At 42.8% G+C, this 23,561-nt stretch overlaps 1 long non-coding RNA gene across 1 annotated transcript in view; it reads left to right on the top strand.

The window, feature by feature from the left end:
- The window catches only part of LOC145546999 (uncharacterized), a 59,816-nt gene that overhangs the window by 21,124 nt on the left and 15,131 nt on the right, over positions 1–23,561 (top strand). Inside the window, exons 2-4 of the long non-coding RNA XR_014083443.1 lie at positions 3,813–3,938; positions 18,179–18,305; positions 19,847–20,111. This is a non-coding gene — a long non-coding RNA (uncharacterized LOC145546999). The remainder of the gene's footprint in view (positions 1–3,812; positions 3,939–18,178; positions 18,306–19,846; positions 20,112–23,561) is intronic.

The following is a 23,561-nucleotide window of genomic DNA, read 5'->3' as shown; positions in this document are numbered from 1 at the left end:
CAGTACCTCCATGTGAAATGTCTACAATTCTGTCCCTGGAGAAACACAATGCTACCACCAGAAAAAGAGAATCCACACAGAGGAGTGTGCGTTTTGTGATTTAACCTTGGGAGTAATAAAACAAATTCAAAACAAGTGAGCTGGATTGAAAACATTAGGACCTTAGAACAGATTTTTCTCAAGGAGCAGAGAGACATGAAAGAGAGCAGAGCTAGGTCAACACATCCCCGTCACGTAATGACAGGGTTAGGGCTCGGGCAAGCGACAATTCTAGGAGGGGGCTGTTGGCCTGGTTTGGCCCATGTGCAGAACCTTGACTCATTCTCAAACAGGGCCCTCCAGGATGGACATCCTTATTCCACAAAGCCAAAGGCCTTCTTTAGCTCGGGAATTCACGCAGTTAACAAAATGATTTATCGAGTGTCACTGAACCCACTCTGTCAGGAGAACTATTAATAGATGTGGCATAAACTCACCATCCTCACGCTACCAAGGATGTACAGTGGGTTCCAATAAGAGTTTCCAGCTTTCCTCCTAAGGATGTGGTAAGAGAACTTTCTCGGGGCGGGTTTGTCCAAACCCTCAGCTGTGTGCCCTGCATTGCCCTTGTCACCACAGACACCCTATTAAAGCCTCTTAGCTTTCCTCCAGCACTTGCTCAAATTACAGGCTCTTATTGTACCCACTGACTACAGGAGGAAGCATTAGAGTCCCTCCAACTTGCCTTGCCAGATGCTGCTTGTGGATTTGTGACCACAGAGCTTTCTCTCTCTCTTGAACCCAAGTGTTCCAGTCCTGCTTCTCTCTGCAGACTATCCTCCCTCGGCTCCAGTGATGGTATTGTAGGCATTTTGTCAACTAGAGGAGCCCTTGAGAATCCTGTTGGCCAGATCTCTCTAAAAATGGATCACCCATCAGAAAGGAACAAGGCAGCCACGTCACTTCCTGTGAAGCTCCCCTAATGTCCCTCAGGGGCCACAGGTCATGCAGTTACTCTTTAATCACTTCATGCCCAGCATCGTTGTGGGGGCTCCCCAGGTGTTCTGCTTGCTCTGGATGGTTGTTATCCTAATTAGACCCAAAGCCACACAGCCTGAATGTATGGAAGGACATTTGGAGACAATCTGCAGTTTGCCTGGAGCGCCTTCTCTCAGGCTCAGCTAAGTATACACCAGAAGTGCTGGAGCCGGCTCACCTAGGCTCAGGGGGACAGATAGTTAGAGTTTCAGGAATTTTGCAGGTCCGTTGTTGAACTACTGGTAGCTTGAAATGGGCCTGGTGGGAATATTTACACCAAGAAGGCTGGCAAACACTACAATTCAGTGTCCTTCCTCTCATTCCCAGCTGGTTGTTGTCTTTACCAGCTCACTACTGTGAGTAATAGTAAGCTGTGCAGTCTAGATAGTGGAGAAGCTCACCAGTTTGAGAATCAGGCTGATTTGAAATAAAGTCCTAGCATTACACTTATGTTACTTAACTTTAGTTTCCCAAAGTAAAACTGAGATTAACAAAAAACATTCTATGTTATGTAATGCCGATTTCCCATTCCTCTTGTTTCCATTTGGAGAACTTTCATTAGAGTCTGTGATCCCCAAGGTGGGGAGGAGTGACTTGCATAACTGGTGAATTTAGTAGAAGCAGCTCGGCATGTGTGACTGCCATCCTAGCACACAGCACCAAACATGGACAGGATAGCTGCTCGAGTGTCTAAAGGTTCTGTACCAAATTCCAGTGGGGGGAGAGGTCCCTACAGCACAAAGCGGTTCTTGGACACTAGCTGGTGGCTACAGTTCAACTCAACACTGATGCTGTCCACCAGGAGAGAGAATCAGATGTCATAGGTTCAGGGCTCCACCCCACAGGATTGCCCTTCACATCAGATGCCAACAGCCACATCCAGATCAGATCCACAGCAGTGCTTCTGAATGACTGGCGATTAATCAGGAGTTCTCACAACCCTTTCCTAGACTCAATTATTTCCTCACAGAACTCAGAGAAACATTTTACTGACTAGATGACCAGATGATTATAAAAGGCTATAACTCATGTAAGATATGCGCAGAGCAAGGTATGGGGAAGGGGTTGGGGTTACAGGCTCTCTCCCAGCACCTCCACCTGTTCATCATCCTGGAAGCTGTCTGAACCCTGTCCTTCTGGGTTTTTAGGGAGGCTTCATTCCATAGGCATGACTGATTAAATCACTGGACACTTATTCCAACCTCTAGCCCCTTCCTTCTACCCTGAGGTCAGGGAAGTGGGGCTGAAAGTTCCAAGCCTGGCTCCCATGTAGAGGTGCCTCTAAATATCACCTCATTAACATAATAGAAGACTTTTTAGTGCTCTCATCACTTACAAAATTCCAAGGATTTTAGGAGTTCTGTGCCAGAAACTAGAACAAAGACCAAATATATATTTATTATAAATCACAATATCATGCACACAGTACAGTCAGCAAGAGGGAGCATGCCTACCTCCCGCCTTTCAGGACACTTCCTAAACATTGCTCATGACACATTACACGTGACACATAAACATTACACATGACACATGCTTACAGCCCATTGGCCAGAACTTAATCATATGGCCATCCTAACTGCAAAGAAAACTGGAATTTATTTTATTCCAGCCAGCCACACACACAGCTAAAAACCACAATTTCTTTTAATATGGATGAAATGAATAACAGATATTGAGGAGAAATTAATCTTCTCCACCACAACATACGAACACTAGACACAGAGCTTTGCTCACAGTAAGCAGTCACTATAGAGGCTTGACACTGAAAGGGGAGGTTTCATTACAAATTTCTCATTCCTTGTTTTGAAAAAAGCTAGCACTGAATTTTAAAGTGAAACAGAATCTGGACCTCTGCATCGTTCTTGCTATAAAATGAAGCCTTCTCTTTTATTCTTCTCCTTCCATTCCGCTAAGACATTTTCTGGGTGCCTTTCTCAACTCACCCCTTACCAGCCTCTACTGGATCCCTCACTGCAGAGATCACTGGCCAAGTGCCATCTGTGAGATCTGGGGTTGTAAACCTCTTTACACCTCTGTGTTCCAAGATGTAAATGGAAGTAGTAATTGTATCTATCTTATAAACTTGTTGTGAGGATCAAGTGATTTAAAACTTACAAAGCACCTGAAACAGAGCCCGGCACATAGCAAGTACCATATACATTTTATTACTATACTTAACTCTGGCCCATATCATACAGTACAGTAATTTTCTAAAGCGGGATTTTTGTCCTTTATCAAAAGAATGGCATCAGAATGATAGTGTGGCCAGCTGAATCCTTTCTCCCAAGAGGTTTTGATGGTTATTCTTGTATAAGTCATCACCAATATGACATAAATGCGCTAAGCATGACTCAGAAAATCCTTGGGATTATTTATGTCCATTTAAAATTCTGCAGCATTCTATGTCATTATTAAAGAAAATTCATTCCTTTGTTCATTCAGTGAGCACTAAGCTAGTATTAAAGATACACTGAGGGACAAGACAAGTTCCTTCCTTAAGATCCTCACAGTTTATATGATCTGTCTATTCATCTATCTGTTGCTATCTCTCTATCATCTATCTATCTATCATATAACAATGAGAAAGGGTCCATTTCGTAGAATCCTTCCTATTACAGATAACTGAAACCCAGCTCAGATGAGTTTAAAGCACAGGGAGAATTTATTGACTCATTCATTCATTTACCCAACAATAAATTGCTGAACTATCCAGAGGTAAATTTTTCAGACATTTCAAAGTTGGGTCTGCATGTTTAAAACTCTCTCTCTCGCCCTCTCTTGCTTTCCTCTGACAGGCTCCTTTCACATGGGCCAAAGACAGCCCCCAGCTTTGTCTGCTAATTTAACAACCTCAGCTGAAATAAGAAGCCTCCTTCTCAACAGCTCTGGCAGAAGTGCGAGGCTGGTCTCTTGTGGTCCAGGTGAGTCATGTGCCCATCCCTGAGCTACTCTTCAGCCTCTGAACTGGGACTTTAAGCTCAACCACCCACTTCCAGGTGGAGGTGGAAGTGGGATCAGTCCCACCCAAGGCTTATGGACGAAAAGTGGGAGGAGTGACTTCCTCAGTGAAAAGTGGGGTGCTGTTAGCAAAAGAAGGGAGACTGGACACTGGGAAGGTAAACGCAAAAGACACACACAACCATTGGCCAGCTCTTGAGCCTAGAGATGAGGTGGGCGAGGGGCTTTCAAAGACACCCTCATGCAAGAGTTGATGTGTGAAATGGGTTTTGAAGGGCATTTGGAATTCAGCTGACAGATGAGAGAATTTAAAGCAAAGGTAAGAACATGTACAAAGACCTAAGGATGTGATATCTTGTGGCTTATTTGGGGAAATGAGTAGGGTTAGGATATAATTTAAGGAGAAAACAGTAATGTAGCAAGGAAGATGGGTAGGTGTGAAGCCAGTGTGAAGGTCTTTGTGTGCCCAAATGAAGATAATTGGGACACACACATCTTCACACTTACAGAGGTTTTTCCATGTTATTTCATTGACATAAAAGAAATTAATCTAACACAAAAGAAAACTGAAGACAGAAATTATAATTTCTCTTTGTATATCCATTGCCTGGCACATGGGCCAAATAAATGTTTATAGATCTGAAACTGGAATGTCTTTTGAGCTAAATGAGATCATTTCTCTCCACCATATCTACATAGCATAGTGCCTGGTACATTCCATATGTGTTAGCTATTATGTCTTTGTGGTCATTAGATCAATTTTTGATGATATATACTTGTCTTTCATCATTCCTCAGACTTCAACTAATTCACTGTTAATTAATCCTCAGAAAACTTGGCATTAGAGTTGGAGATGTATTTAACTCAAACATTATTTTGCAGAATTGTACCTAAATCAGCAACAACATCAACAAAAATATAATACTGCTGTCTGGTGATTTAGAAAATAAGAAATGTAAGTCAACATTCCTGGTGGCTCAGAAGGCAAAGAGTCTGCCTGCAAAGCAGGAGACCCAGGTTCAATCCCTTGGTTGGGAAGATCCTCTGGAGAAGGGAATGGCTACCCATTCCAGTATTTTCGCCTGGAGAATTCCATGGACAGAAGAGCCTAGGGGCTACAGTCCATGGAGTCTCAAAGAGTCAGATATGACTGAGGGACTAACAGTTTCAAGATAAAAGGGACCCACAGAAACTGCACAGAGAGTGGATCTTCAAGATTGGTAAGGATTTTTTTTAAGGGTATGTTTTTTAAATTTTATATATATATGTATTTTTTTAAATATAAATTTATTTAATTGGAGGCTAATTACTTTATAATATTGTATTGGTTTTGCCATACATTGACATAAATCTGCCACAGGTGTACATGTGTTCCCCATCCTGAACCCCCCTCCCACCTCCTTCCCCATCCCATCCCTCTGGGTGATCCCTGTGCACCAGCCCCGAGCACCCTGTATCATGCATCGAACCAGGTCAGTTACACTTTGATGCGTTTCTCAGTTAATTAATTTCACTTCTTTGCTGCCTAGTCTTCCCATTTTCCCAGAGCCCCTAGGAATCTATAAAATAAAAGATGATCATGCCAACCACTCCTCTTGGGATTATCACTGTATGCATACAATGATCACAAGGTTATGAAACTAGACTTTAACAGGAATTACTTAAAACATTGAAAGAGTAATGATGTATAGAAACGGGAATTCCCTCTGAAGCCAGAATCCCCATGTCCCCGTCATGTATAGTGGTTGGAGGGGCAGAGAATCATCCGGGCATATTTCCCACAGACACCTCTGCGGGACATCTTTGGTGCCCCTTTCACCTGCCCTAGGACTTCATTTCAGGCTTGCCTCTGTCAATCATTTTGAAACCTTATGTTTACACTTGATAGCCTTACCGGAGGAAGAGAGAAGAAACCATTCATTGTTCATTCAACAAATATCTATCAAGCACCTGCAACATATCAGGAACATTCTAGAAACTGGGGTTGCCAAACCTCTGCCCTCATGGAATTTTTATTCTCATGAAGGAACACATATATTATGCAAATAAAAATATAATGTGAGATGGTAATAATATCCAATATATGCAGATAAATAAGGCAGAGAAGGTGGGGAGGAGAGGAGGGAATGGGTGATCAGGGAAGGCAGCCCTTTGAAGATGAAATTTGAACAAAGACCTGAAGGAGATAAGGGAATAGCTATGCTGAAGTTGAGGGAAGACTGTTCCAGAAATTGAAACAGCAAATAGAGATGTCTTGAGGAGGAATGTATCTCGTGTGATAGAGGAACACCAGAAACCCAATGTGTCTAGGGTGAAAGGAATAAAGCAGAGAATAGTAGATTACCTCAAAAGGGAATAGGCATTGCAAGGACCCTGTAGGCAGCTGGGAATATCCACAATTGCTTCTCTTTGCAGACACCTCATGTATTAAATATTTCCTCTGTGTGCTTTCATTTCCCCCTTCTCCTATCTTTCCTCAGCAGACATTTTCCCTTTTCTTTCACAAGGATATTTGTCATCTTTACAGCACAGAACCCCACTCCTCCTTTTCTAAAGCAGCCAGGTAATTTTTTTTGCAGGGGAAAGAGCATCTCTCCCATTGCTTGTATCAATCAAAGTGCTCCCCACCCACTGTCTCTGCTCAACCAATCACACCATCTGGCCCTGGAATTAGTCTTCACCAAGATGAATTGAAGCTTAATCAACTTGACTATGGTTCCCAGAAAAGACTGTCCAATAGCTTTGGGTCCCTGGTTCCCAAAAGCTGTCCTGGTGTCTGTCCTTTCTGGAACTTGGCTACCCAGCTCTTCTTTCAAGTCCATAATCTAACCAAGTATGTGCATGCTCAGTCATGTGATTCTTTGCGACTCCATGGACTGTAGCCTGTCAAGCTCCTCTGTCCATGGTATTATCCAGGCAAGAATACTGGAGTGGGTTGTCATTTCCTACTTCAGGAGATCTTCCCAACCCAAGGACTGAAACTACATCTCTTGTGTCTCCTGCACTAGCAGGCGAATTCTTTAACACTGCACCACCTGGGAAGCCCCAGTCTAACCAAGACCTTCCAGTAAATTCATTTTTAACTTAACAAAGTACTCCTAACTTAACATCAATCTACTCTGTCTCTTCTTGTCGTGACTCATATCATATGGTCCCCATTAATGCTAGGTTGTGGACTTGTGGGAACTTGTCCTTTTATAGCTTATAATTTGTCATTATAAAACTAAATTTTCAATCTAAAGAAAATGTTAACATTTTCCAATTGATTTATCAAGATAGTTTTTTAAAGCGAAACTATTGTTTGCTATAATTTGACACATTAGGAAAAACAGTTATCACCACTACAAGGGATAGAAATAAAATAAATTCTTAAAGAGAAGGAAGGGATTAGAACATCATGATGAAACACACAAGCTCTAGAATCACACAGATTTGAGTCTGCAGTTCAGCTGTGCCATCTGGTAACTACACAATCTCAGGCAAAGATCTATCTTTGGTTCCCCTGTAAGCAGACCCTGAGATAAGGATTCCAGTGCAAATACATATCTAGGAAGTGATCCCAGGAAACTCCAGTAGGGGAAGAGAGAGAGAAGTAGATGTAGCCAACAGAAGGTTCTTTAACCAGACAGGTAACTATGGATCATCAGAGCACAATCCTACTAGGAGTCTCCGAAACCAGCCTAGAAGATGCCCCTCAGTTCTCTCCCACCCAAGGAGCAGGGAAGCTGTGATATTTATACACCAACTCCATCAGTCATTGGTTAAAGGCTGCCATGGAGGGAGTGTGTTGGAATGGGGAATGGGCATATTCCCCAGCACTTCTGGTCTCTTCTGGGGCCAAAGAAACATATATAGACTTTGGCGGTGGGAAGCCAACCAGTGCGCATTGCATTGGTGACATGGGAGGGGGTACTGACAGCTCTCACCACACTACTTAGCTTTGAGGCATCAGCTTCCTTGTGTGTAAAATAGAATAATAATAATAGCACCTCACAGGGTGCTTATGAAGATTACATGAGATGATGTGTGTGTAACTGCATGGCAAATGAGTACACAGAAAGTTTGAACATGTGACCATCTGAAAGAGACAAAGAAGGAAGCACATGGAAAATCCAAAGGGAATAGTAGGGAGAAGTGGGAAGGGGTGAACAGAACAAAAAAAAACTCTTATGAATTTAAGACACAAAACAGACCTTGTGAAAGAAGCAATATTCTCAACACATTCTAGCAGCAAACGGGCTTCTTGCAAAGAATTTCCAAGAGATTTGCTTCTTGAGAGACAGGAAGAAAGTTTGAGCAGCAAAACCGTCTACTTCCTGAAAGTTGGTAAATACAGTGAGTGAAAAGAGAAAAAGGGAAAGGATCCATTTTTCTGAAATTCTGCTTCTACTTTACTGTCTTTACCAGGAGGGAGGGTAATTAGTTCTCTCAATATGACAAGAACACACATTTCTGCCTTTTCCAAGAGGGAAAGAAAATTAGTTCATAAAGACATTTAAAAAATGAAATGAAAGCTCTTTTACTTACTTTAAATTAATTGTTTTTGTTTGTTTGTCATGGGCCTGGGTTCTGGGTGTTTTCCCTTCTCAACAAGTCTTGCAGCTCCACATTCTCAGGAAGAGGGAGGGCCGAATGGGGGAGGAGAAGAGAAACAATAGTTCACCATCTAACTTGTGAGGTACCAAGTCCTGAAGAGAAAACAAAGGGTCTTCAGCTGTGTGGAGGTGGGTTCGCTATTTCCTTTCAGTGTGGGAGAGAAGGGTAAGGAGACTTTTGAGCTGAGACCTGAAGGAAATGAGTCAGCCACCGGAATGCCTGGAGAAGAGCGTTAAATGGCAAGTAGAAAGACCCTGGGGCAGGAAAGGGCCTAGTGTGCTTCAGACACACAAAGGGAGCCTGTGTGGCTGGAAGGAACAGAATCTGGACACGACAGAAGATGCCTTCCCAGAAGCAGAGGTGGGCCTGAGAGGAGGCAATGGCAGGGAGGGAAGAGGAGGAAGCGAAGGGGAGGAGATGGGGGGGGGGGGGCAAAGGGAAAGAGGGAACTGAGCAGATGATGGAGCAATGTGATCAGACTCACATTTCAGCAGGGTCCCCTGGCTGCTGATTTCAGAACAGAGAACAGGCTGTTCAGAAGCAAGAATGAATACAGGAAGCCCAGGGAGGGAGGCTCTCGCAACAATCCAGGTGAGCAATGACGTGGCCTGGACCAGGGTGGGCGTGGTGGAGGTGCTAAGAACTCATATTCTGGATCTACCGTGAACAGTCACCAGAATTTGCAGGTGAACTGGATGCGGGGCCTGAAAGAGTAGAGAGGAATCAAGGAAGACTCAGTTTACTCAGTCAAAGAACCTGTCCTACATGCCAGACACCGTCCTGGACAATGAATAAAACAAACGAAATTTCCGCCTTCATGAAAGATTTTGATAGTGGGGAAAACTGACCATAAAAAATGTAAATATTCAATATGTTGGGCACGTTGGGTGGTGGTGGAGCACTATGAACAAAACCAAAACAAGGATAGGGAATGTCAAGCACAGGGATTGCAATAATAAAAGAGGATTTGGGGGGAGGCCTTGCTGAGGAGGTAAGATCAGAATAAACACCAGAAGGAGGCGAAGGAGTGAACCGTGTGGTTATTCTGGGGAACAGCAAGTGCAAATGCTCTGAGGTTTTGAGCACATTGATTTAATGATGCCATTTAGACATCAAAGTATAGCTGTCAGGTGGGTAACGGGATGCATATTTGCTGAGCAGACCTCAGTGTTTCTCCTGGCTTCGGGCCCACCCTCTTCCAGGTCAGGTGACTCACTGTCCTGGTTTCCCTGGGGCTGAGGGGTGTTCCAGGACAGAGAACCTTCGGTGCTAAAACCAGGACAGTCCTAGGTAACAGCTGCTCACTCTGCCTCCAGGTCATCCTGCATCTTGCTATCAGATGGATGCTTCTAAAATCTAATGCTAAAAAATGAATCCTAAAAATCCTTCATTTGTTCCTTCTAGCATGAAAAATCAGAGTTAAAGTTCTGTAGAACCCAGGACGGAAGTCCCTCCCACTCTGGCTCTACTGTCTCTCCTGCCCTCCCTCACCAGCACCCCACTGTCTATCAGCTGCCCCCACAGCCAACACACCTTTCCCCACAACCCTCCAGCACAGTGGCATCATCCTGGATAAGCTGAGCTATTTTGACTCCTCCACCACCGCTTTCCTAGGTCCTGTTCTCTAGGCCCATCCCATCCCCCGCCCTCCACTTCTCTGTGTACTTCTCGTGCTTAAGTCTCATTTCAAGGGCGACCTCCTAGAAGCCTTCTGGGTGGATATAGATATTGTATGTGCATGTCTACGGGGTTTGCTGTGTCATGCTAAGGGCTGAATCCAGGTGGACTGGGTCCCAAAGCTTATATACTTTGAGCATGCTTTTTAAGAAAAATAATACAAATTACAAAGACAGGGGTAAGAGTGAATATTTATTTAGAAGGGACACATACAAATGAGGAGTCCTGAAGCATCACAGTAAATTGCCCTCTGGTCCCACCATATCCACCCCACATGGAAACTGGAAGTCCCCTTGTCTGTCTCCCTCTTCAGACTATGAGACCCTTGGGGGCAGAAAACTTACCTACTGTGCCTTTGCATCCCAAGTGCCTGGCACGTGGAAGCAGTTCAACAGATGTTTGTTGACTGATGAAATGAATGGTCAGGGTGGTGGTGACAAAGAACACTGATCTGAGAGTCAAATTCTGATTGTATTATTTATTTATTACATTGAGGTATAACTGCTTTACAATGTTGTGTTAGTTCCTGCTGTACAACATGAGTCAGCCATGGGTGTACATATATCCCCTCCATCTCGAGGCCCCCTCCCACACACTCCCACCCCACCCCTCCAGGTCACCGCAGAGCACCAAGCTGAGCTCTCCGTGCTATACGGTGACTTCCAGTAGCCACCTAGCTTACGGATGGTGGTGTATATATGTCAGTGATACTCTCCCAACTCATCCTACCCTCTCCTTCCCCCACCCTGGGTCCATGAGACCATTCTCTACATAAATCCTGGTTTTGGTGACACCTGCCTCTGACTCGGAGAAGGAAATGGCAACCCACTCCAGTACTCTTGCCTGGAAACTCCCATGGACAGAGGAGCCTGGTGGGCTGCCGTCTATGGGGTCGCACAGAGTTGGACATGACTGAAGTGACTTAGCAGCAGCAGCAGCAGCAGCCTCTGACTAGCTGTATCACCTGGAGACAAGGAACAAGGAACTTAACCTCCCAGATATTAAAAGGTGTTCGGTGACCTACCTGGGTGAAGTGGCTGGGTAGGCTGCCTGGCAAGAATAGATGCTCAATACATATCCATTTCGCTTTTCCTATCCTTAGGTTCTGTCTGCCCTCCATCAGTCACAGGCCCCCAGGGCTTAGATATAAGCCAGGAAACCCACAGCCTGTGAAGACATGAATCTATTTAGCTCCACTGTAGTACATTTCAGGACGATGATCAATGTTTCAGCTGAAATATTTTCCCTGCTGCTGATGAGTTAAGATTATTTAATTGATCTTTTAACTCTCCTATTTGTCTGCAGGTCAGCAGGTACATCCATAATTTGCCATTGTGCTCTTGGAACTCGTTCCAGGGTCTGTAAATAAGGATGGGAGAGTGCTGTTTCTGCTATTTAAGCCAATCAATGTTATTGTTTTAAAGGAACCAATTTCCTTCCTTGTAAACCCAGGTATATAATAAGTAAATAGTTCAGCATCTCTGAAATATTTATTATAGGCAGGTAGCATTCTGCTCTCTGAGAAAATCAAGTTGTCTAAGAATCGGATGCTGTTGGGCATCAGCACCTCCACTAATCATAGAGACTGTGTGCCTGTTGTTTTCCATCATTTGTCTGCTGCTCCCAGCAACCTTGGGAGTCAGGGAGGGTGTCTGCTTTTTGAAGATGAAGAAACTCAAGAGGCATTAAGTGTCTTTACAGAGTCAGTAAGTCCGGGAGACAGTATTCTAATGGTTCTCTTTCTAACTCTCTGTGCAAGGCAAGAATTACAGTTCACTTTGTAAGCATCAGCTCTTATAAACGGCAACAATTACTGGGATTTCTTTCCAGAGGAGCCATTCTGTGTCTCTGTACTGCCTAGATGGAACCAAGTACTTATTACACCGTGCATCATGTCTGACTCCCATCCCCGGGTCAGCAGCCAGGATCCCAAACCAGCCTGTCATTTTCAAGGCTGAATCGTGCGTTTGGACCAACGAAGATCACCAAATGACTGCCCTGTTCATTTGTTTTCAAAATCTCTGCTTTTGAGATGACCTGGCTCACGCTGGTGTTTGCTAAATGTTCTTCAGGTGGCTGTTACAGTCACACACTGCTTTTTCTTGGATGGAAATCACCTGTTGTTGATGTTGATGATGGTTAATGCCGAGATTAATCCAGCATTTACTTCAACCCAAGGACTGTGCTAACAACTTTATAAAATATCATTTAGTCCTAAGAAAAAACCTTTGAGGTGGATGTTAATGTCCTCATTTTTTAACTGAGATGCTTGAGACCCAAGAAGTTGCAATAACAATAACTAGTTTTGAACCACATAGGGAATAAGTAACCAGCAGAACCAGGATTCAAACTGGGATCTCACCAATCATACAATGGATGCCTTGAGCCACAAGGATATCTCCAGTGGGAGAAGAGTCAGTATATGCCATTAACTAGTTTAAACTCTGGTCATATTTAGGAGATATCTATATTTCTAAGCTTAGGGTATCCATCTATCTATCCACCCATCTATTTATCCACCCATCCATCCATTCCCTCACTCTCATAGATTGTCCCCTTTGCCTGGAATGTTTCTCTGCTCTCCCTGTAATTGTGGAGCAAACCTCCTTCTCATCACTTAAGTCTCCCTTGTAAGTTTCACCTCCTCCTGGAAGTCCTCCTATCCTGACTGTCCCATCTCTCTGCTCTCATGGTGCCGTGTGTCTCCTGCTCAGGGGTGGATTCACATTCTGTGGGATCTGAGCCACAAGGCACAGTCAAGGAGAGTGACTTATGGTGTGATCAAGGGTAGAAACTTGAATTAAAGAGGGCAACTAGACCTTAACTTCATATCCTCTTTGGGTTTTTGTTTTTCTGAATACTCATTGTAGCGTAATCACAATCCTTTAGAGATTAATCCAAGTGTTAAGCTTTAAGTGTCCTTTAATCCAAGTGTTGGAATTTTATTTCTCTAAGGTACTGAACCATCTCAGCTCTAAGTAGACCAAAGTTCAAAAGATTTAAAATTATAATTGTGATTCAGATTTGAGTTCCTGAGTCTTAGATTCAGCATCCCCACAGGTGTAGCCAATAGAAATGTGAGAGCAAAAGTGCTGACCTAACCTGAGGCCCCAAATGCCAACACCTGTCATGATCATGTCAGCGGTCAGTTTGATTTGCCCAGCCTGTGTTTATCAGAGCTACTTCTGCTTATACAGACTTTGTTACTGATAAAAATCAGATCACAATAAATATTACATTGTGATATTATACTGTGTTAATAACCCATGCTGAGACTTAGAGATATTTGTTTCCTACATACAACAACAGGAACTCTGTGAATGTTATTATCTACATTTTACCAGTATGGGAACTGAATCTGAGAGGTGTGAAGTGATCTCTTTAAGGTCACACAAGCTAGTAAAAAGCAGAGGAAACCAAGCTATGATTGCAGTGTAAATGTCCTTTGTCCATACTGAATCTCCCAAGTACCAAATCATAAAACTAGACTTCACAGCTTCAGCAGTCCTACTGTGGATTTACACTTCTGCATGCAGATTAGTTTCACTAGAGAATGACAGATTGACATGAGGGATCCAAAACAGTTGATATTTCTGCAAGTGGTATTTCCAAAGAACCTGTATTGGAGCTGTCTAAGTATACTGTCTTTAATTTACCTTGCTTTATTATAATTATGGAATTACCCTTCTGTTGAGACTGGTGAGTAGACGATGCCCTAAAACCTTATGTTGATTTTGATGTGATCATCTCTTTTGTTAATACTTCAGCTCAAACCTTCTCCTGAGAATCTCTGCTTATAAATCCCTAGACGTTTCTAGAGCTAACCCAAGACTCCTGGGCTCAGAGGAATTTAAAGGGAAGCAATGAGCTGATAATCAAAAGTCCCTCTGTGAGTCTTTGATGCTCTCTGGGGCACCAGGTTTCCTCCAAATTCTGCTTCTCTGCCAATCAAGCGAAACAACCCCAAGTCACTCTTGTGTCTATTCTTGTGTGACACAAGCTGTTCATGATCAGAATAAAGGGACTTGAAATGACAGGTGGAGCCCATGTTTCCCTCTCTATCTCCCAGACCACATGTCCTGGAGTAAAAAGGTAACAATGGAGTAACGTATACAGCAGAAAATCTTATTTCTCTACATCTTTCCCATGTCCCTGACTAACTTTGCTTCCCCTAGTTAGTTCTGAAAAGTCTGGGATGATGGTTGATAGGCTCACCGATATGGGATCCTGGGCATCTTCCTACCAGCCACCATTTCAGCCCCATTGTTGAACTATCTGCCCTGGTCTTTTCCAATAAGTCAGCTCTGCACATCAGGTGGCCAAAGTATAAGAGCATCAGCTTCAGCATCAGTCCTTCCAATGAATATTCAGGGTTGATTCCCTTTAGGATTGACTGGTTTGATCTTGCAGTCCAAGAGACTCTCAAGAGTCTTCTCCAACACCACAGTTCAAAAGCATCAATTCTTCAGTGCTCAGTCTTCTTTATGGTCCAATTCTCACATCTCTACATGACTACTGGAAAAACCATAGCTTTCACTATATGAACCTTTGTCCAAAAAGTGATATCTCTGCTTTTTAATATGCTGTCTAGGTTTGTCATAGCTTTTCTTTCAAGGACCAAGCGTCTTTTACTTTCATGGCTTTAGTCACTGTCCACAGTGATTTTGAAACACAAGAAAATAAAATCCTTCACTACTTCTACTTTTCCCCCCTCTATCTGCCATGAAGTCATGGGACTGGATGTCATGATCTTTGCTTTTTGAATGTTGAGTTTTAAGCCAGCTTTTTCACTCTCCTCTTTCACCTCAAGAGGCTCTTTAGTTCCTCTTTACTTTCTGCCATTAGAGTGGTATCATCTGCATATCTGAGGTTATTGATATTTCCCCCAGCCATCTTGATTCCAGCTTGTGATTCATTCAGCCCAGCATTCTGAATATAAGTTAAATAAGCATGGTGACAATATACAATATGTCCTACTCCTTTCCTAATTCTGAACCAGTCAGTTGTTACATGTCCAGTTTTAACTGTTGCTTCTTGACCTGCATATAGGTTTCTCAGGAGACAGGTAAGATGGTCTGGTATTCCTATATCTTCAAGAATTCTCCAGTTTGTTGTGATCCACACAGTCAAAGGCTTTAGCGTAATCAATGAAGCAGACATTTTTCTGGAACTCCGTTGCCTTCTCCATGATCCTACAAATGTTGGCAGTTTGACTTCTGGTTCCTCTGCCTTTTCTCAACCCAGTTTATGCATCTGAAAGTTCTCAGTTCACATACCACTGAAGCCTAGCTTAAAGGATTTTGAGTATAACCTTGCTAGCATGTGAAACGAGCACAATTTTATGGTAGTTCGAACAGTCTTTGTTATTCCCTTCTTTGAAATTGTAATGAAACTGATCTTTTCCAGTCCCTGGCCACTACTGAGTTTTCCAAATTTGCTTACATATTGAGTGCAGTGCTTTCACAGCATCATCTTTTAGGATTTGAAATAGCTCAGATGGAATTCAATCACCTCCACCAGCTTTATTCGTAGTAATGCTTCCTAAGGCCCACTTGACCTCACACTTCAGGATATCTGAGTCTAGGTGAGTGATCATACCATCGTGGTTATCTACATCTTTAAGACCTTTTTTGTATAGTTATTCTGTGAATTCTTGCCACCTCTTCTTAATATCTTCTGCTTCTGTTAGGTTCTTACAATTTCTGTCCTTTACTGTGCCCATTTTTGCATGAAATGTTCTTTTGCTAGCTCCAATTTTCTTGAAGAGATCTCTAGTCTTTCCCATTCTATTATTTTCCTCTATTTCTTTGCATTGATCACTTAAGAAGGTCTTCACTGTTTCCCATTACACCGCTGTCTGCCTTTCCTCCTGAGGCACTGGGGTCCATGAGAGCTGTACCCAGGTCCCTCCCTGTGGCGACCACAGCTGCCACTCCTTCATGCTCTCTGTACTGACCCCTCAGGTCTCACTGTGATGCCACAGCTGCTCTGCTAGAAGGAGGAAGTGCTCTTTCTCTGCCTCTTCTACTGTCACCAAAGCATGGCCTGAAGGAGGGCTAACTGTTGTTCCAGACACCCAGAGTCCTCGAGAACAGCTCTCAGGGTTTTACAGTGACTTCTCCTCTGGGGCTCTGATGGGAGCACTGGGAGGAGGAGGTCTCCCTACACTCAAACCATTTCTGCCTCGGCCACTAGGATGTTGTTCTCCGGCTGAATTTATATGTCTGCATCTCTGTCCTTAGCACCAGTTCTTCCTCAGGAGGATCTAGTGGCTCCCCAAACAAAGAGGATCCTTCCAGACCCACCCACCAGGCTTATCCAAGCAGTGAAAAGTGTGCTCAGATCACCCGCTTCCAGCCCTGGGGTTACCAGCACTCAACTCCAAAACATACAAGAACTTGGGAAACTGGGCTGGCTGACTTCCACAAGGCCCAGCATATTCTTCCCACTTGAGGCTGAATTTTCAGGCATGAGAGGTCACCACTGTGCCCTTATCCCCGCTCCAAACACGCCGTGGACTGGGTAGAAAGTCCACGCTGGCCACAAACTCCTACCAGAGACAGCCATGCTGTCACCTCCAGTGATCTTCCAGACCTGAAGTTAACCAGGACATTTGTTAGCACCTGCCTGAGGTACCCCTTCTTAGTAGATGCTAAGGTACTTAGACGAGGAGTCCAGAAAAATGTAGCAATTGTGAGAGTCTTTGCAATTCCATAACCCCTGAGGTATGCCTGCGTTGTACAGGTACTTACATAAACCTCACGAGTCCTTCCCTGGGAATTTTGCTTTTCTGAAAGACTCTTTGCAACTGGCCCCTTCAACAGCAGCAAATACAGTGGCCTCGGAAAGGACAAACTTCTTCCTGGAAAAGGTTGCAGAAGGAGGATAAATAAGGCCAAAACAAATACACATGGTAGCCCCAAAACTTACCAATTCCAGTGTCCCTAATTTCCTGACCCTCGAGCTTCAGCTGCAGCTCATACAGAGAGTGCCTGCTGCCAAAACTGTCGGTGCAGTTCCGTTCTGTTAGCCTCACCCTTGGCTTCTCTCTCGCCTAGAAAAATAATAACCTGACAAACGCAGAATACCCTCAAGACATATTCAATGCTCTGTTCATGTTGCTGAGCTTATAGGACAAATGGAGAGAATATAACCAAGACATTGACAGTGAGCAATGAACATTACCAAGCAAGCACTGTTCTCAACCAAGTCTGGCTTTAGTCTGGGCAGTGAAGTGAAAGTGTTAGTTGCTCAGTTGTGTCCGACTCTTTGCGACCTCATGGACTTTATAGCCCACCAGGCTTCTCTGTCCATGGGATTCTCCAGGCAAGAATACTGGAGTGGGTTGCCATTCCCTTTTCCAGGGGATCTTCCCAACCAAGGGATCAAACCTGGGTCTCCCACACTGCAGGCAGATTCTTTAACATCTGAGCCACTAGGGAAGCCCAGTGAGGGGAAAATTCAAGGGCACAGAGCAAACGGCAGAAGCCTAGAGAGACAGCCAAGACTTCTGTGCATGGTACACGGATTCCCTAATATGAGCCAGACACTGTCAAGTGCTTATCCAGTTCCCCTCTTAATCTGCACAACAGGTACCCTGAAGTGTGTGTTATTAATATCATTCCTATTATAGCCCAGGTACCTGGGGCTCTTTGGTGATTGCTAAGGCTTTGCCAATGCAAAGAAAAAGATTCTCGTGATTCTGACCAAGATCATGATTGCATTACTCAAAACTCAGCTGCAAGAAGCAGAAACTCAACTCAAACTAGCTTAAGGGGATAAAACAGGAATTTATAGCTGCCTCGACTTCAGGCATGGCTAGATCCAGGGACTAACATATGTCACATGGACTAACTCTGTCTCTTTCTATTGATTTTTCTATCTCCACTTGCCACTGCTTCATTTTGTGTGTGTGGACTTTCTTCTGCAGAATATTCCTCCATAAAATAAGGAAGAGGACCATAAATGCTTCCAGGAAACATAATCATTTATCTTACAATCCCAGAGGAAGAGAGAGACTTTTCTTCAGAATCCATGTGTAATCTCTCAGAGACGAGGTGGGTTCTGTTCGGGTCACATCCTGCTTACCCTTGAACTATCACCACGGGTCAAGAGGTTGAGTCCCTTGATTGACAGCCGAGGCTACACAGAGAGGGAAGTTTGGCAACTCTTTGAAAGAAAGGTTGCTGTACAAACAACCCAGGTGTCAACAGTACCACTAAGGCCTTTACTTAAATATAATCCCTTATGAACTTGAATCTGCTGGTTTTCATTGTGTAATTTCCTTTTGTCCATTATCTGTGGTATAATCATGAAAATGGGATCAGAATGACAAAGGCGGAAGGTCTAAGAAGGTTTGCATGTGTGTGTGTGTGTGTGTTAAAATTAATCTGAGTCAGTAATTAGTGATTTTCTTTCTAGAACAAAAAGTATGTTGTGAAAATAGAATCACTGGAATCTTTTAAAAACTGTTTTAAGAAAATGCAGCATCACATTGTGGTGTTCTTCCCAAAAGTGCTTAACCCAAATTTAATCATAAAAGAACAATCAGACAAATGCAAAAAACTGGCTTGGACTCTCCAAAAAACTCAGTTTCATAAAAGACCGGCCACACACAGACACACATGTGTGTTTGCGTGTGCGTGCTCAAAAAGGAGAGGAATCATATCGGGTTAATGTGACTCGAGGTTATGACAAATACAGTGTGAGATTTTTTTGTTAAATCCTGAATTTTTAAAAAATTATAAATGGCATAACTAGGACAATTTAGAAAACTCAATACTAAGATCTATATATTAGATAATGATATCATTATCAATACTGCATTTTCTGAAGGTAATTGTGATTGTGTAGAAGAATGTCCTTGTTCTTAGGAGAATATGGTGACGCATTTAGGGATGAAGAGTCAGGTTGATGCAGCTAATTTTCAAATGATTCAGGAAGAAAAATGTACAACTAGACAGGGAGAGATTAGAGAGACATGAGAGAGTGTGAGAGCTTGAGCATGTGGCCAAATGGTAAGAACTGGTGAATCTAGGTGAAAGGTATATGGGTGTCATTATATATATTGTATTATTCTTACAATTTTTCTCCAAGTTTCAAATTTTTCCAAATCAAATATTGTTGGGAAGGGAGAAAAATTGAGGTACAGCGTCATAGCGATCTAAAATCTAACCGCCACACTCATAATGCAGAAAGTGGAGTCCAAAAAACTCACCGTGTTAAGTACCAGGCCTTTACTGCCAGATTAGTGAAACCCACTCAGCTTTAACAGCCAGAACTGCAAGACCCAAATCGGTTCACGTCCTCGCTGCAGAGGTTGGCGCCACCTGGTGGCACTTGTCTGCTTCAGCTTAAATAAGAATGGTGACTGTTTGGGGTCTGATCAGTAGTGATTCCAGGAATTTCCCTTCAGTTCAGTTCAGTCGCTCAGTCGTGTCCGACTCTTTGCAACCCCATGGACTGCAGCATGCCAGGCTTCCCTGTCCATCACCAAATCCCGGAGCTTGCTCAAACTCATGTCCGTCGAGTCAGTGATGCCATCCAACCATCTCATCCTCTGTCGTCCCCTTCTCCTCCTGCCTTCGATCTTTCCCAGCATCAGGGTCTTTTCCAAGGAGTCAGTACTTCGCATCAGGTGGCCAAAGTATTGGAGTTTCAGCTTCAGCATCAGTCCTTCCAATGAATATTCAGGACTGATCTCCTTTAGAATGGACTGGTTGGATCTCCTTGCAGTCCAAGGGACTCTCTCAAGAGTCTTCTCCAACAACACAGTTCGAAAGTATCAATTTCCAGGTGGCATCCATTTCCTTGACTTGATGTGGGAGTGGCCAGGAGACTTCTGGAAACAAGGAGACTACATGGTGAGCAGGGGTTGAGGGAAAGGCAATCTGTGTCCAGTCCTTGTGGGAAGTGCTGGCATCCAGAGGCTGCCTGGCTGTGACAGTGAACAGGCTTAGGTGCTCTCTGCCTGCAATGAAGTCCCTGATTCCAGGAACCTAATGCCCATCCATGCAGTAGGGAAGTGGCTGGAAGAGTTTCACACAGCTCCTGGCTCAGAGCAGGCATCATTTAGCCAGTGAGAGCAAGGTTATACCAGCAATTTCTAAAAATCAACAATTTAGAAATTATTAGATGCCTCATTTCACTACGATTTACATCATTTAAAGCAGTTTTATTAGAGAATAAAAGGGCATGTATTTTTAAATTTTTATTTACATGTGAATTTAGGTGACCATTGTTTTAAACAATTTTTAATATCACCTATGTGCACATGTATGTTTTGAAAAACCTATGCATGTACATTTTGGGGCTTCCTTGGTGGCTCAGATGGTAAAGAATCTGCTTGCAATGTGGAAGACCTAGGTTTGATTCCTGGATCGGGAAGATCCTCTGGAGAAGGGAATGGCAACACATTCAAGTATTCTTACCTGTGAAATTCCATGGACACAGGAGTCATACACACACATATATACGTATACAGACACTCAGGAGGTATTGTAGCTTGTAACATTTATATATGCTCTTTCCCCACTGCTTCATTCTGTTTTCTTAATGCTGTTAATCTGAATAGCATACAAGTTATGGTCTATTTAATCATAAAATCTTAACCATAAAACACATTTTGCTAAGATTTATATCTTGCCTATTTTTAGAAAAGACTTGATGTGGTATGTTTAGCTAAATCACATGTAAAACAAGACAGTGAAAAAAATATTTAGAAGCTTGAAAAACCATCAAAAGAACAAAAGAGTGTGGAGTAAGTTAAATTGTCCAAGTTTAGCTCTGGATTTCTTGGGGAACAAAAAAGGAAATAAGATGCGCTGTTGCTTCTGATCTCACACCAGGGTCTAGTCTGGCTGGAAGGACTTCCAGGTGAACAGGACAAATGGAGACAAAGAGTCACTCAGCGGTGGCAGCTGATGACACCAAAACTAGAGGAGCCGCATTGTGAGGGCATGGTGAGAGTCCATACTCTGTAAGCCACCAGGGCACTCTGAATGGGCTGCCCAAGCCAGGAGGCCCAGAGCAGGGACTGGAGCTCTGTATTTTGTGTAAGTGGCACAGAAATGTTCTTCTCATGAGTACTTCTCCTAATACTCCTTTGCAGAAGACAGGACCCATGGTTTTAAAAAGGCTGAATAAGAGCTAAATGAATTTGTGGAAATCAACAGCATGCCTGCAAACAACTGAGAAGTTAAGAAATATAATGAGAAAGATTCCGGTTCCAGTTACAAGTTTAAAGAAAAAAACATACTTGGGAGTAATTTCTATGAGAAATGTGTATGACCTCTCTAAAGAAAATACAAAACTTATTTAAAAAGCTCAAATACTTGGTTAATAGAAAGGTATACCATGTTGGAAAATGAAATAGAATGTCAGTTCCTTGTAGATTTCATTTTTAGGTGAAAGACACTGAAACAAAATTCCAACAGAATCATTTTCATAGGAAGAAAAGGAATATATTTTAAGGACTTCCCTGGTAGCTCAAACAGTAAAGAATCTGCCTGCAATGCGGGAGACTCAGGTTCTATCCCTGGGGTGGGAAGATTGCCTGGAGAAGGGAATGGCAACCCACTCCATTATTCTTGCCTGGAGAATTCCATTAGGCAGAGGAGCCTGGCAGGCTACGCACCATGGGGTCACAAAGAGTCGGGGTAAATATAGAATTATTTTCAAAAAGCAGCAGTAATATTAGAAAAGAGTCTTACATGATAATTTGAAATAGTGCGGTAATCTTTGAATAACAGACATCATTGGACTAGAATAAGCACAGAAGATGTATATACTATTACACAGAATAATTTAAAAGATTTTTCACAAAACCATCACCAAATAACAGAGGAGAGTACAATTCAATTAATGGTACTAAGATAATTGCCTGTCAATTTGGCAGAAACTAATTATTTAGATCTTTATCTCACACATGTATCCCAATAAATTTCAAATGGATTAAATCTCTATATACAAAACTCAGGCCATTTTTTTTAAAAGTAAAGTAAAATAAATATCTATCAAACTTCTGGGTGCAGTGCAACTTTCCAAACTTGGGAATGGTTAAAGACATCACAAGACTGAAATTTCACTGCACGCAATTTTGAAACTTCTTCACACAAAAATATAACCAAGCAAAAGATAGGTTGACTGAAAAAAACTATATACACAACAAGGATATATGCTTAGTCGCTCAGTCATGTCTGACCCTTTGCAACCCCATGGACTATAGCCCACCAGGCTCTTCTGTCCATAGGGACTCTCCAGGCAAGAATACTGGAGTGAGTTGCCATTTCCTCCTCCAGGCAACAAGGACATAGACCGAGGTTAATATATATATATATATATATATATTTTTTTTTACCATTTTGTAATAGCATTTATGCACATTAGCAGGAAGACCACTATGACCACGGGGGATAAAAAATGAGCAAAGAACATTAATAGGAGAAATTGTTCAGAATCAGTGGTAGCCAAAGAAATACGAACAACAACTGAAAAATGAATTAGCATTTGGTGGCGCTAGTGGTAAAGAACCTGCCTGCCAAGGCAGGAGATGTTAAGAGATGTGGATTTGATCCCTGGGTTGGGACGATCCCTTGGAGAAGGAAATGGCAACTCACTCCAGCATTCTTACCTGGAGAATTCCATGGAAAGAGAAGCCTGGAGGGCTACAGTCTATGGGGCCACAAAGAGTCAGACACAACTGAGCATACACATCGTTTTTCATTAAGTGAGTAAAATTTTAGGGGGAAGAAAAAAATGATTACTACCCAGAGTTGGGGAAGGGAGAGTAGTGGTGTAGAAGGTATGCTCTGATCCCTCTGGTGGTGTTGGAAACCAAAAAAACTTGTTGGAAAACAGTTGGTGATATTTATCAAGAACTATAAAAACATGTGTAAACATTGACCAGTAATCCTAATAAAATTAACTTTATTTTGGACAGATCAAAATACTTTTAGATTACTTGCACTAAAGAGCTCTTTTGTTTGAAGCCACTAGCACATAATTAAAGTTGATGTACAAACATTTTAGATTTCAAGAAAAAAATTCCCACTGCTGGAACTATTGTTCCCTATAGCTTGACATCTCTGCTCTCCATTATGAATATGTTTGCAGAGTATCCGGAGCCTGATGCTAAGTTAGAGTAACCAGTGAGTCTCAGGGTAGCTTAGAGGTCTTTCTTCCCTTGGTATTGTGACCAGTCTTTCATCTAGCAAGCATTTTTTGAGTACAATCTGTGTCCACACACTGGGGGGACATAGATTCAGTTCAGTTCAGTTCAATCGCTCAGTTGTGTGTGACTCTTCATGACCCCA

This window comes from Giraffa tippelskirchi, chromosome 4 (genome assembly GCF_054371585.1).
Source record: "Giraffa tippelskirchi isolate mGirTip1 chromosome 4, T2T-mGirTip1v1.2.pri, whole genome shotgun sequence".
Lineage (NCBI taxonomy): Eukaryota > Metazoa > Chordata > Mammalia > Artiodactyla > Giraffidae > Giraffa > Giraffa tippelskirchi.
Note: the sequence above shows the minus strand (reverse complement) of the source record. Positions and strands in the feature narration are given on the sequence as shown.